General features: G+C 43.2%; 1 long non-coding RNA gene across 2 annotated transcripts; it reads right to left on the bottom strand.

Annotated features, from left to right (window-relative positions):
• Positions 1-6,129: 6,129 nt before the first annotated feature.
• On the bottom strand, positions 6,130-9,226 carry LOC135412016 (uncharacterized). Of its 2 annotated transcripts, none has more exons than XR_010429463.1 (3): positions 8,735-9,226; positions 8,210-8,277; positions 6,130-6,670 (listed from the first exon to the last, which is right to left on the bottom strand). It is a non-coding gene; the product is annotated as an uncharacterized LOC135412016 (long non-coding RNA). The 2 variants fall into 2 exon arrangements; XR_010429462.1 differs by having other exon boundaries at positions 6,130-6,611.
• Between the last annotated feature and the right edge of the window lie 2,778 nt (positions 9,227-12,004).

Below are 12,004 nucleotides of genomic sequence, written 5' to 3'. Positions count from 1 at the left end.
AATAGTTGTTTTAACTAGTAGATTTACATTTGTTGATTGGAGATAACTCTTTTTCTGTCCTCAACAGTGGTAGCAGAGTTATGTGGAAGGCAAATTTGACTTCAATTTTGACTTGGCTTTCATTTCATCTTCTCGATTTCTCTCACTTCAAAGACTCTAGATACAGCTCTAGTAAGAGATGTAGAAGGGTACTCATAGGATCAGCTTGATGTCTTGACAATTTCTATATTAGAAAATACTGTAGGCAAGCAAATCTCTTTATTGTAAAGTAGTTGGTGCTACATACACTTCAGGTTAGGGTTTTTCTTTTGCTTCAGGTGTGCTGTGGTCTGTTCCTATGGACTAATGCCCACTTGAAGCCACAGTGTGTTAGGGTGCTCTGGGAATGTATCTCCCAGTTAATTTGTGAGCAGTCTTGTTTTTGGGGTTTGACACTGCTTGATGACGCAATAGAGATCATATATGGAGGCAAACTCAAAGCTTATTTTAAAAGCATATCCTTTTCATCTGAACTAGAACACTAATGTGCTTCTGCAGTTTCCTGCCTTGCATCCCTATATACACTTACTCCAGTAAAGAGGAATTATTGCTAGATCTCTGCGTTCTTGGCATCTGACATACCTAACAGTACATGGTATCAGTATATTGGACTGAGGCAGATGACTTTCCTTCTGTTGGATGTGCGAAAGATGTTTGGTTGGTTTTGTTACATACTCTGCAGTCTGGTTGCCATCCCATCAAAGAGACCTCTGATCCCTCTCGGGTTAGGGACTGCTTTCAAAGAAAGGCTACATGTCATGAGTGCATGATGGCCTTCTCTTCCTTAAACACATTACAGCTTGTAATCCAGCAGTATCTCTGGAGCCTTGCATCCCAGCAGCATAATGCTTTTCCCTCCAGGTGTGATAAGCAAGTTCCATATTAATTTCTGGCAAATTAGGTAAGTAATGGGAGAAAAATACAGTCACAAAAGGAAAGCCCTGCTGTTGTGGAAAAGACCACAAATGGATAATATTTCCTTTCTTCTCGAACTGTCCATTTCAAGCACAGAAACCACTTTCCACTTCCTGACAATATTTACTTCATAGCATTCATGAACATTTTTCATCCTGTTAGTGGTTGGGCCCAAGAAAAAAGCTTGGCCTGACTGCTATACCACTTGAAAAAGGAAGATACATAATGCTGCCATCTAAACAGTCCCTGTGGCAAGAGGAAGAAAACAGTTTTGAGGTGGAGCATTTGATCTTATGAGACCCTGCTCAGAAGGCATGTGAGTTCCAGGAGCTAAGCTCTTCTTAGGGACCATGTAGGCATTGAAATGTTAGCTTAAGTCCTGGGCCAAAGCCAAAAAGGGATGTAAGGTTTGGCATGATTATTCTGGAAGAATTCATAGACATCTGTGTACTGCCCTATGCAAACTGTTGTCAGTAGTTGCTGTTCCAGGGATCAGTATTTGAGCTGCTGTCAAAGCAAGGCACAGCTGGGATCCCTGTGAGCAGGGAGGTTGTTGCAGCTCTGAGCATGATGCTGTTGGCTGTCTGGTACCTGGGGATTTCTGAGGATTTCTGGTAGTCACAGGAAAACCTCAGCAGAGGGAAAAGAAGTCTTCTCACACAGTCCAGATATGACTTGCTATCTGAAAGCTCAGGAAAATGCCTGTGCCGGGATTTAGTGTGGTGAAAACTGTTGATGGATTGATAAGTAAGAGAATAGTCCTAGATATAGTGCTTTGGGGAAAAAACAAACCACCACTCAACAAAACCCCAAAACAACCAGTGAGAGTTGCCTTATTCTTTTATTTGCATTATTTCCTCTCTCTGCCCTTCCTGTAAAAACAGGAGAGGCCTTTGAGTGGGTAATTGAAGGCACTGGTTAGACAGCCTACTGTCTCCCCTTGCAGCCAGCCCTGCCACTGAATAGAGGTGGAATTTATCAAGATTGTTTTCCTGCAGTTGTAACTAGTTATGGCCATTGGAGGAATGTCTAGTTCTCTCCAGATTGACAGTGTGTGCTTGTGGGAAGCTTAATTCTACCAGGCAAGGGAGGAAAGAGGAGGAGCTTGAAGGAGTAGCTTACTTTCCTGGTTCACCATCTATGGCAGAAATGGTCTTAGTTTACAGACCAAACATACTAGATTTTTTTTTTTCTTTGTCAGTAATTCCTATATGAACAATTCTTCCCTACAGCCCCCAAAGCATTTCCCTTCTGGTCAAGATAATGCAGAATGTTGGGTTTTTGTTGTTTTTTCCCTTCAAATTGCAGGACTTTAAAATCCCTGCTTTAAATGTCAAAATACAAAGTCATGAATGTCATCTTTGTAGCTTAAGCCCTAAATGGTTTGTTTGTTGTGGGAAGAACTGGTGGAAGTCTTTGGCAGCGTATGTTTTGTGAACTCTGTTTACAAAGAGGTTGCCTCTTCTTATCCCTGTTGAAAGGCCTAAAAATGGCATTTGCTCAGGGAGAGGGCTGAATAGCTCTGGAAAATCTTCCTTAGCTGTCCTCCTACAGAACTGCAAATGGGTATCCAAGCAGTAGACAAAGCTCTTTACCACACCTCCAGGCCCTATCCCTTAATGTTTATGGAATTGCTGAGGCTGCAAAAGAAGAGATGCTGCTTGCAGAAGTGGGAAAATAAGCTGCTCAGCCAGAACTGAAGAGGATTAAATGGCTCCTGGCCTCTGGAAGAAGGAAGGAGTCTACCCTGCAGGAGGGGGAAAAAGCTACCAAGACCAGACTGGGAAGCAATAGTCCCTCCTGTCAAGATGCTGACCTCTCTGAGGGGAAAAAGTTGAAGCACTTTTCCTTGTGCTACCTAGCTCCGTGTATTATGTAAGTTCCTTTCACCAGACATGGCACTTTTCCTGCTTACAGCTCTTCACAGTGCTCAGAGTTCTCAGCTTTTCTCTCCCACGGATGTGCTGTAGTCAGGTCTCTGCAAAACACATTTTCTCATGGTTACCTGTGTTGATGTGCTTTTCAATGCTTTCAGACCTTTCATTCTGAAAGTTAGATAATTAGTCTTTCTAAAATTTTAGATAAACACTAAAGTGGTGCATTAAGGTGTGACTTTTCAGAGCATTAGCATCACCCTGGAGCAGAGCTGACAGCTAAGTTCTCAGCTTAGGTATTTAGAAAAGCACAGAGAGAATGAAATGTTGTAGAGAAGTCCCAAAGGCTTATTCACAAAGCAGCTTCTCCAGGTTTCCAGAAAGCCTGAAACCTGAGTTTGCTTCTGCAGCTGAGGGATGAATATCAGTGGCTCTGAGCTAAGGTACCAATCCCTCTACAGGAAAGGAGATAATTACTCTCTGTGGCTTTGAAAAGGCAAAATCAATATAGTAGGCACCTCATAATAACAAAGAGATCTCTGCCCTGTGCCACATGATTTTGTTGTGACCTGGAAGTTGATCACCAGCTGATTAATCAGCTGGCATCGTTTCAAATTCCTTTCTTTGGTAAGGTGCAGAATCCATCACTTTCCCTCGTTGGACTTCACAGGGTTGGTGATTACCCAGCCCTCTAATTTGTCTATGTCTCTCTGCAGGGCCTCTCTGCCTTTGAGGGAATCAACAGCTCTGTCCGATTTAGTATCACTGGCAAACTTAGTATACCTTCAAGTTCTGCATCCAAGTAATTTATGAAGATGTTGAAGACAACTGGGCTGGGGATGGAGCTCTGTGGAACTCCATTAGTGACCAGTTGCCAGTCTGATGTTACTCCATTCAGTGTAACTCTTCATGCCCAAGCTGTGAACCAGCTGTTTACCCATCACATGATGTGCGTATCCAGCTGTGTGCTGGACATTTTGTCCAGAAGGATACTGTGGGAGGCAGTATCAAAAGCTTTACTGAAATCCATAAAGATTGCTTCAACTGGCTTCCCTTGATCAGCTAGGTGGGTTACGTTGTTGTAAAAGGAAATCTGGTTTGATAAGCAGGACTTTCCCCCCGTGAAGCCATGGTGGCTGTGACCAATGGCTGTGTTTTTCAATACCTCCCAGAATTATCTTCTCTGTAACTTTACCAGGCACTGAAGTGACACTGACAGTCCTGTAGTTTCCAAGGTCACCCTTCCTACTCTTTTTGAAAACTAGGACAATGTTAGCCAGCTTCTAGTCAACTGGGACCTCTTGAGGTTCCCAAGACTGTTCAAAAATCTTTGAGAGAGGCCTTGTAATGACATCAGTTGGCTTTTTGAGTATTCTTAGATGAATCCTAGCAGGCTCCAGAGACTTCCAGGGATTCAGCTGGAGCAGCAGATTTCACACAAGTTCAGAGTTGTCTGGGATCATAAAAGTGGTGTTTAAAAGATGTTGAAATATAACACTCTTAGCAAGGTACTGGTCCCTACTGTCCCTGGTCTCTATTGAATGCCTTTTCCAGAAATTTCCTGATCTAGAGAGCTGCAGTAAGCTGTGTCTGTGTTTCCTCTGCTGTTTGGCACAGCAACATGTTTTTCATTACTGAGAACTCCAATCTTTGGCTTGCCTAGCAAGAGAGGTTTAGGGAAGATTTTCCTCAAGAAAACCTTAGAGTTTGTTTTACTATGAAGTTATTTAATCATTCAGTGTTATAAAAACTTTCAGCACTCAGATGACAGTGTATCTTGTTTTTCTATAATCTGTATCAAGAGCTTTGCGGAAGAACTTATGCATAATGTATGAAGCATTTTTCTAAATGGTTTGAGTAAGACTGAGCTATATTTTGCGTATAAGTCGATGTAAAACATTGAAAGCACAGTATAGTTTTCTCAAAATTATGGCACTTACAGCACATAAGAAGGATTTTTCTTGACAATTTAGGGAAAAACCAAGGATGTGACAGACTATGTTTTTGGTGCTGTTCTGATCAGCACAGTGGTTTACATTCTTCTTAGCTCTCAGTGGTTAAAAGCCACTGAGATCTTGAGCTGGCTGGGGACAAGACAACCACTCTTCCTACCAGTATTTTTCTCATTGCTCTGCAACACGAAGCTTCATCTCTCACTCATCATTTATAATAATCTGTTGAATTATATTGAGAATAATGCCTTTCTTCTGGGAATGAATCACTATAATTCTCAAAGAATGGCAATTTCCCATGGCACTACTGTTACCATAAGAGAAAAGATGGTTTTGCTTGGGTGCTGACTCTCCACCTGGATGCCCATCCGTTATTCCCTGCCTTCTCCCAGCAGTGCCTGGCTCCCACCTCCCTGTAGCTACCAGCGTGCTGTTACTGGGGGAAGCTGGGGCTTTTACCTATGGGAAGACAACAGAGAGCTGCCTTTTCCTTACTGTACTCTGAGGTACATCCTGCTTACCTACATTTAAGGGCTATTGGGCCTTTTTAAAGTAGTTATCAGGCAACAGAATTTGGCAAGAATTTTGACAGCAGAAAGATAAGTCTCACTACAAGAGCACAATGATGAGAGTGGTAAAGAGTCAGGCAGGTGCTGTGCATCCCATCTCCTGCCTTTGAGGCATGGCTCCTGTCCCTGCTTGTCCATCCTTCATGGTGACTGCTCTGTGGCCTGGGAAGAGTTGTTACAGAGGGGTTCAAGAGCTGCAAGAAGTGGCTGTGAGACCTAGATCCCTGTGTTCCTCCCAAAGCTGGGTACAGTTTTACTCTGTAATTCTTTCAGGTAAGTTATGGTTTGGGTCATTTCCTCCTTAACAGCCCATTTCCGAGAATGTTGGTGTGCAGCTCAGAGGGTTTATTTCCTCAAGATAGATGCCAAGCCACAAGCATGAAAAACCTTAAAAATCAGAGAAGCCTCTGAGAGGACAATAATAATACAAGTTTTTTTTCAGTCTGTCATCCAAAATGCTAATGTAGCCGTTTGCCTTGCCAGCTTTCCTAGTAACATCGAGTAAAGTGATTTTTGGTTCTAACTCTTTTTCACCCAGAGCCTGCTGGCATTTCCAGCTAATTAACCTATGCTATGTCCTTACCTGCCTCTCTCCAGAACCTCCTCTGTTCACCCATATTCTACAGCCTGTCTATCTGCTTCTTCTTTTTATCACAACCCTTCCTCCTTCAGCTCCTGATGCAATACAGCCGTGCAACACCGCACAGAGGAAAGTCTCTGCAAGAAGCCCTAGTGTGTATATTCTACCTTCTTTTGTGTTGCATACGCATGCTTTTCTCTCTTACTTTCAGAGGTGTCACCACAGTCCAACATTGAAACCATTCCCTATTCCCCATCACAGATAACTCCATAAATGTATTTCCAGTGGCATCTTTTATTTTTCATAGAGCTCCAACAGGAAGTTAAGGCTTCCTAGTTACAGAGACACAGCTGTTCCTTGCTAATGTATCCCAAAATAATCAGGATGCTGTCGATGTGCTCAAAAATGAGGATGTGTCTGCTGTCTTCAAGTAAATGTTCATACTTTTCAATCTGCTAAATTTGTTTTCTTCGCACTTTGACTTGCTGATTTGTCGCTAAGTGTGAAATAGGTGCTTGTGTTCCCAAAAGCAGATGCTTCAAATTCATGTTTAGAAAGTTCAATTTCAGTTTCTGTTTTTGAAAATGAGACTTTAAAAAAAAAAAAATACTTCAGAGCAGCAGTAGCTACGTTGATCTCCATACAAGACCATGCATGGCTCTGGTGGCCTTGGTGTAGCAATCTGCAAAGACAGAGATCACTGTCTGAGTTTGCATCTTTAATCAGGTGTCACTTCTTGTCCTGTTAAAAAAGATAAAGACTTGCTAGAGGGGAGACTTCCTCAAGTGCTTTCCAAGAGCTCCACCATTTTACGTGTGGGCTACATAAAATACGTCCCTTTGTCACATCAGTCCCTGTGGTACAGCCCAGTGACTGGCAGCATGGCTGTGGCAGGCAGCTAACCTCCAGGTTTCATTCTGGATGTGTTAGCAATTCTCATGAGTGTGCTGCTAATGGCCTGCCACTTTCCACTGTGAAAAATTAAGCACAAAAGGTTGAAGGAGAGTGACATGAGTTTCAAGATATGCCATAATGCATTTGTGTACAGACTGTAAGACTCACTGCTTCTCTTCATGGGGAGCCCCTTGGCTCTTTATACTTATCCTCTTTTATGTGATCTAAATAGAACAGTTTGTTAGATCATCTTAAACGTTAGATCATCTAAAAATCTCTTGTTTGTGTGAGACAAAGCTTATGTCAAAATGGGTGTTTCAGAAAGTTAGAGAAACCCAATGCTGCCAGGACAGAGAGGTGGAAATGCTTACTTTATAGGAATGTTAATAGGACTCATCCACTGGAATTCTCTGGACCTTGATTGGAGAATACATCTGAGTGGAGATGTTGACTCTAAACACTGCGGTGGATGGGTGGGGGAGGGCATGCAGATTGAAGTAGAAAAAACTAATTTTCCATTGGTTGGATAATCCCTTCAGAATCTGTTTTCTGAGCATCAGGGCGAGATCCTGTCTTGTTATTAATGTCTGTGTAGTGCCTGTGTTTGAGCAGAATGAGTATCAGCGGACAAGTAGCCCTGGCAAATGTGAAGGCTGTTTCTGTAACTGGTCAGCGGTCAATAGCTGTGAAGCTGAACCATTTAAATCTGTGCTAATATGCAGCATTTGGGATTTATTCTAGAAAATTTATGCTGGAACTTGAGAAACACAGGAATGGCAATATGCACTCAGACAGTCAGACGAATTGCAATATTCACAGTCCATTAAATCCAATAAAAAAATCCACTATCACCAAACTGGAAAAACAAAGCTCTGCAATGTACATCTGTTATTTTTCAATACAGTAAGCGTAGTTAGTATTCAGTAGGACTTCAAAATTGCAAGCTCCTCTAGTAAAGTATAGATGAATATCTTCAAAACACAGTGTATGTTGCCTTACTATTTTCAAACTTCAGTGGGAAACAGCCAGTAATTCTCTGCCTTATATTTTCTGTTTTATTACAGACAGCTGGGTTAGATCCAGATCACTGGCTTAGGCTGACACAGAGAAAATGCTGATGTTGTAGCATCTAGTTTGTATTAGAGGAGAATATGGATTTATTTATTCAAATTTTTATGCTGTAGAGGATGAGGCATGGGTGCTACATAACTTTTTCTGTGTTTTTAACTGAAAAGAATAGTTTTGTACCATACAGCGTGGAGGGAGGGGGAGTGTTTAGTCACCTCTACAGACATCTGAGGTTGCTTCTTATATCAATAATGGCTCTATAAAGTTTTCACTGTTGGGAAAATCAAAATACATATTTGCTGTTGTTTTTTAACTTACTGTAGAGGGTTGACCGTAGCCAGATGCCAGGTACCCACTAAAGCCAATCTCTCACTCTCCCTCTGCAACTGGATAGAGGAGAGAAAAAAAAAAAACAGGTAAGGATTCATGAGTTAACAGCTGGGAGAGGTCACTTACTGATTATTTTCATGGACAAAACAGACTCAAAGTGGGGATTTTACTTAAGTGTATTACTAACAGGATAAGAGCAAAAGAATGAGAAATAATCCCCACCCCTCCTTCCTTCCATGTTCTCCCTCCTCCCCCCCAGCGGTGCAGGGGGACAGGGAATGGGGGTTATGGCCAATTGTTTCTGCCACTGCTGGGAGAGAGGAGTCTTTCCCCTGCTCCTGTGGGGTCCCTCCCATGGGAGACAGTCCTTGATGGACCTCTTCAACGTGAGTCCATCCCTCAGGCAACAGTTCTTCCCAAACTGCTGTCCTGTGGGTCACTTCTCCATGGGGTGCAGTCCTTCACCAATGAGCTGTACTGACGTGGGTCCCTCACAGGGGCCACAAGTCCTACCTGGGAAAAACCTGCTCCAGCGTGGGCTTCCCTCTGCATGGGCTGCAGGTCTCTGGCAGGACCCTGCTCTGCCTTGGGCCTCCCATGGGATCACAGCCTCCTTCATGCATCCACCTGCTCCAGCATCGGCTCCCCCATGGGCTGCAGGTGGGTCTCTGCACCCCAGTGGTCCTCCATGGGCTGCAGGGGCACAGCTGCTCCACCATGGTTTGCACCACGGGCTGCAGGGCCTCAGCTCCGGTACCTGGAGCATCTCCTGCCCCTCCTTCTGCACTGACCTTGGTGTCTGCCTTGTTGTTCCCATGTTCTCGCTCTGCTCTTCCCTGGCTGGAATTCTTTCTGCACAACAACCTTCTGTTCTTAAATATGTTATCACAGAGGCGTTACTATCACTCCTGATTGACTCGGCCTTGGCCAGTGGCAGGAAGCCCGTCCTGGAGCCGGCTGGCAGTGGCTCCATGGGACAGGGGAAGCTTCTGGCAGCTTCTAACAGAAGCCACCCCTGTAGCCCTCCCCCCACTACCAAAACTGAGCCACAGAAACTCACTATACTTACATACTTACACATTTTTTTTCCTCCCTGAAGTACAAAGGATGAGAATATTTTTGCCCTTACGCCTCTCAGCTGAAAACAGGCATTTTGAAAGCAAATTAAACATGTGAACGGGAACTAATGTTGTTTTGTTGTTCTCAGCCTGTGAGAACAGTGCGCTGTGTACAGTGCGGTTTCTGTCTGGTGGGCTGGTGAAAGGAATGCAAGGATGAGTTACTTGTCACTATATAATCTGTCAATATATAATTTGTCAACATATAATCTAAGGTAGCCTCTGGAGAAATAAGTGCATGCTTTGTGGTTGCATTCATGATGAATTCAGTGAAATGCAGATACCTTATAAAAAGCCAGGACAATCTAGCCATAAGACTAAGCTAATGTAAAAGCTCTCTCTAATTTCAGGATGAAGTTCTCGTGTGCTGGTAGGGCTCTATGTCAAAAACATACCACAGTGCTGTTGTCGGAAGAAAAACTCTCCAAAGCTCCCAGTATTGATATTCAGTTGCTTTGCCAATTCTCTTATGTTACAGCACAGGTTGGAACACCTCTCAGAGTTCTAAGCCACTATCCCCACCTGTCCCTGCCTGCTGTCTGTAATTTAGGTGCTCTTCAGCTTCTCTATGAAGTTTATGTAATTAAAATAACCTTTACGGAGGAACAAAGAGGAAAGTCAGATAATTCAGTTTGACTGGGAACCTTGACTTGACTTTGCTTAGTGCACTGGTTTAAGTGTCTGTTCCCAGTACAATGTAATTTTTAACAATAAACAAAATCAAATAAGTAGCTGAGTATGACACTAATGGTCCAGAAAATATATAAGATACTAGAGAACACTAAGAGTCATAGGGAGAAAAATAACCTGAGTTTCTCACTCATGCTCTTTGCTTCCACATTACAATGTATGAAAGCCAGAAGGAGTTTATATGCTGTTAGCCAGCAAGCATGGCCACCCCAAATGCTGCCTATCACACCTTTAATATAAGGGTGCAGAAATCCATGATGGGATTCTCATTCTACTCTTCATAAGCCCCAAGCCAGAGAAGAAAAATGTGTTGTAATCCTGGAAGAGTCGGTCTGTGAACACTACCACTCTCCTTCAAAGAAAGTAAGTTTCTGGTACTGCTCAGCATGCTTTTTGCTCACAGTTTTATTTTATGAGCTCTAAACATAGTTGCCAAATGATAAAGCTGTTAAATTTTTAAGTCTAAGATATAACAATGTGAGCTGATCAAAACTGGCAAGAATATAGTCTTTCCTCTCTTGCTGTATGTTCCTGGCACCTCCTTTGCACCAAGCTGAGTGTTTTTCTGACTAAACAGTGAGCCAAATTTGTAAAAATAGACTCCCAAACTGCTGACCAAACATTTACACCTCCTTTCTTGAATCAGATCTAATGCTCATGTAGTATATGCTATGTTGATTCAGCATTCAAAACCAATGACATAAAAAACTTGGCTGTCTTTTCATACTGGTTTAATTTCCCACAGGATCAGCAAGCTTGACCTTACCCTGCGGCTGTGACCAATGCACAGGAGAGCTTGGGGAAGAGGAGGTGAAGGAGAATAGCTTTTTCTTTTTTTAGCAGAAGTCTGTGAGTAGAGACATTTAGGCTGAAGAGTGGCTTAGGATGGCCAAGAACAACCTGAAGCCCTCTGACTGGTGGTCTAGGCTGAGCTTGGCTGCAAGAACCCCAGCAAAGTGTGAGAGAATTATCTTGCTGGGGAGTTTCAAGGCTACACCCTCTCTTTTGCTGATCATGAGGGCACTGGGTTCAGTTTCCGACACAGTGGTATAAGCCTAACATAACTCACCGTCTAAGTGGTTTAAGCCTAAACTGAAAGTGTAACCTTAGAGTCTAAAAACATGCAACTGATGAAAACTGTATTGAATTGGTACTTGTTCCATGGAATTGGGAACTGAAGTGGTTCAGAGAGCACATACAGCTACTAGCGATGGCTGGATTGGATTCCACTTGAATTGGCTTGCCTGAACTGGGTATGATGTGCCTGCATGAGCATTACTGCTGGCTGCCACAAGAGAGGGAGAGCAGGGGAGAGTAGGACAAGGTGCAGTAACATCGACTTACGCTTAAGAATCAAGGGGCAAACAAATAATGCGGGGCAAACAAATAATGCAAATGTCATCGTGGGAGTCTACTATAGACCTCTCAGCTAGGATGATGATGCCAACAAATTATTCTTTGAGGAGCTAAGGGACACATCCAAATCAACTGTCCTTGTCCTTATGCAGGACTTCAGCTTGCCAGAAATAAACTGGGAGCATCATACAGCTGGTACAACCTGGGCCAGAAGATGTGTAAAACACCTGTATGACAATTTTATGAAACACGTCCTAAGGGAGCTGACTTGGAAAAATGCACTCCTTGATCTGCTGCTTGTCAACAGAGAGGATCTTGTGAGGGAAGTGGAGATTGGTGGCCGTCTTGGCCATAGTGACCATGAAGTGATTGAGTTTAAAATCTGTCTGCAGGAGGAAAAGTGCAAACTCTGAGCATGAGGAGAGCAGACTTCAGGCTTCTCAGGGAACTAGTAAGGTCCTAAAGTCCCCTGGGAGAATGCTTTTGCAGGTGCTGGAGTCCATCAAACATCACCTCCATGGGGCACAGGAGCAGGCAATTCTCATATGTCAGAAGTCAAGCAAGTGAGGCAGAAGGCTGGCTTGGCTGAGCAGGGATCTTCTCTTGGAAATAAGACAGA

This window comes from Pseudopipra pipra, chromosome 3, assembly GCF_036250125.1.
Source record: "Pseudopipra pipra isolate bDixPip1 chromosome 3, bDixPip1.hap1, whole genome shotgun sequence".
NCBI classification, from domain to species: Eukaryota; Metazoa; Chordata; class Aves; order Passeriformes; family Pipridae; genus Pseudopipra; species Pseudopipra pipra.
The sequence above is the reverse complement of the archived record's forward strand: the minus strand, read 5'-3'. Positions and strand labels throughout refer to the sequence as shown.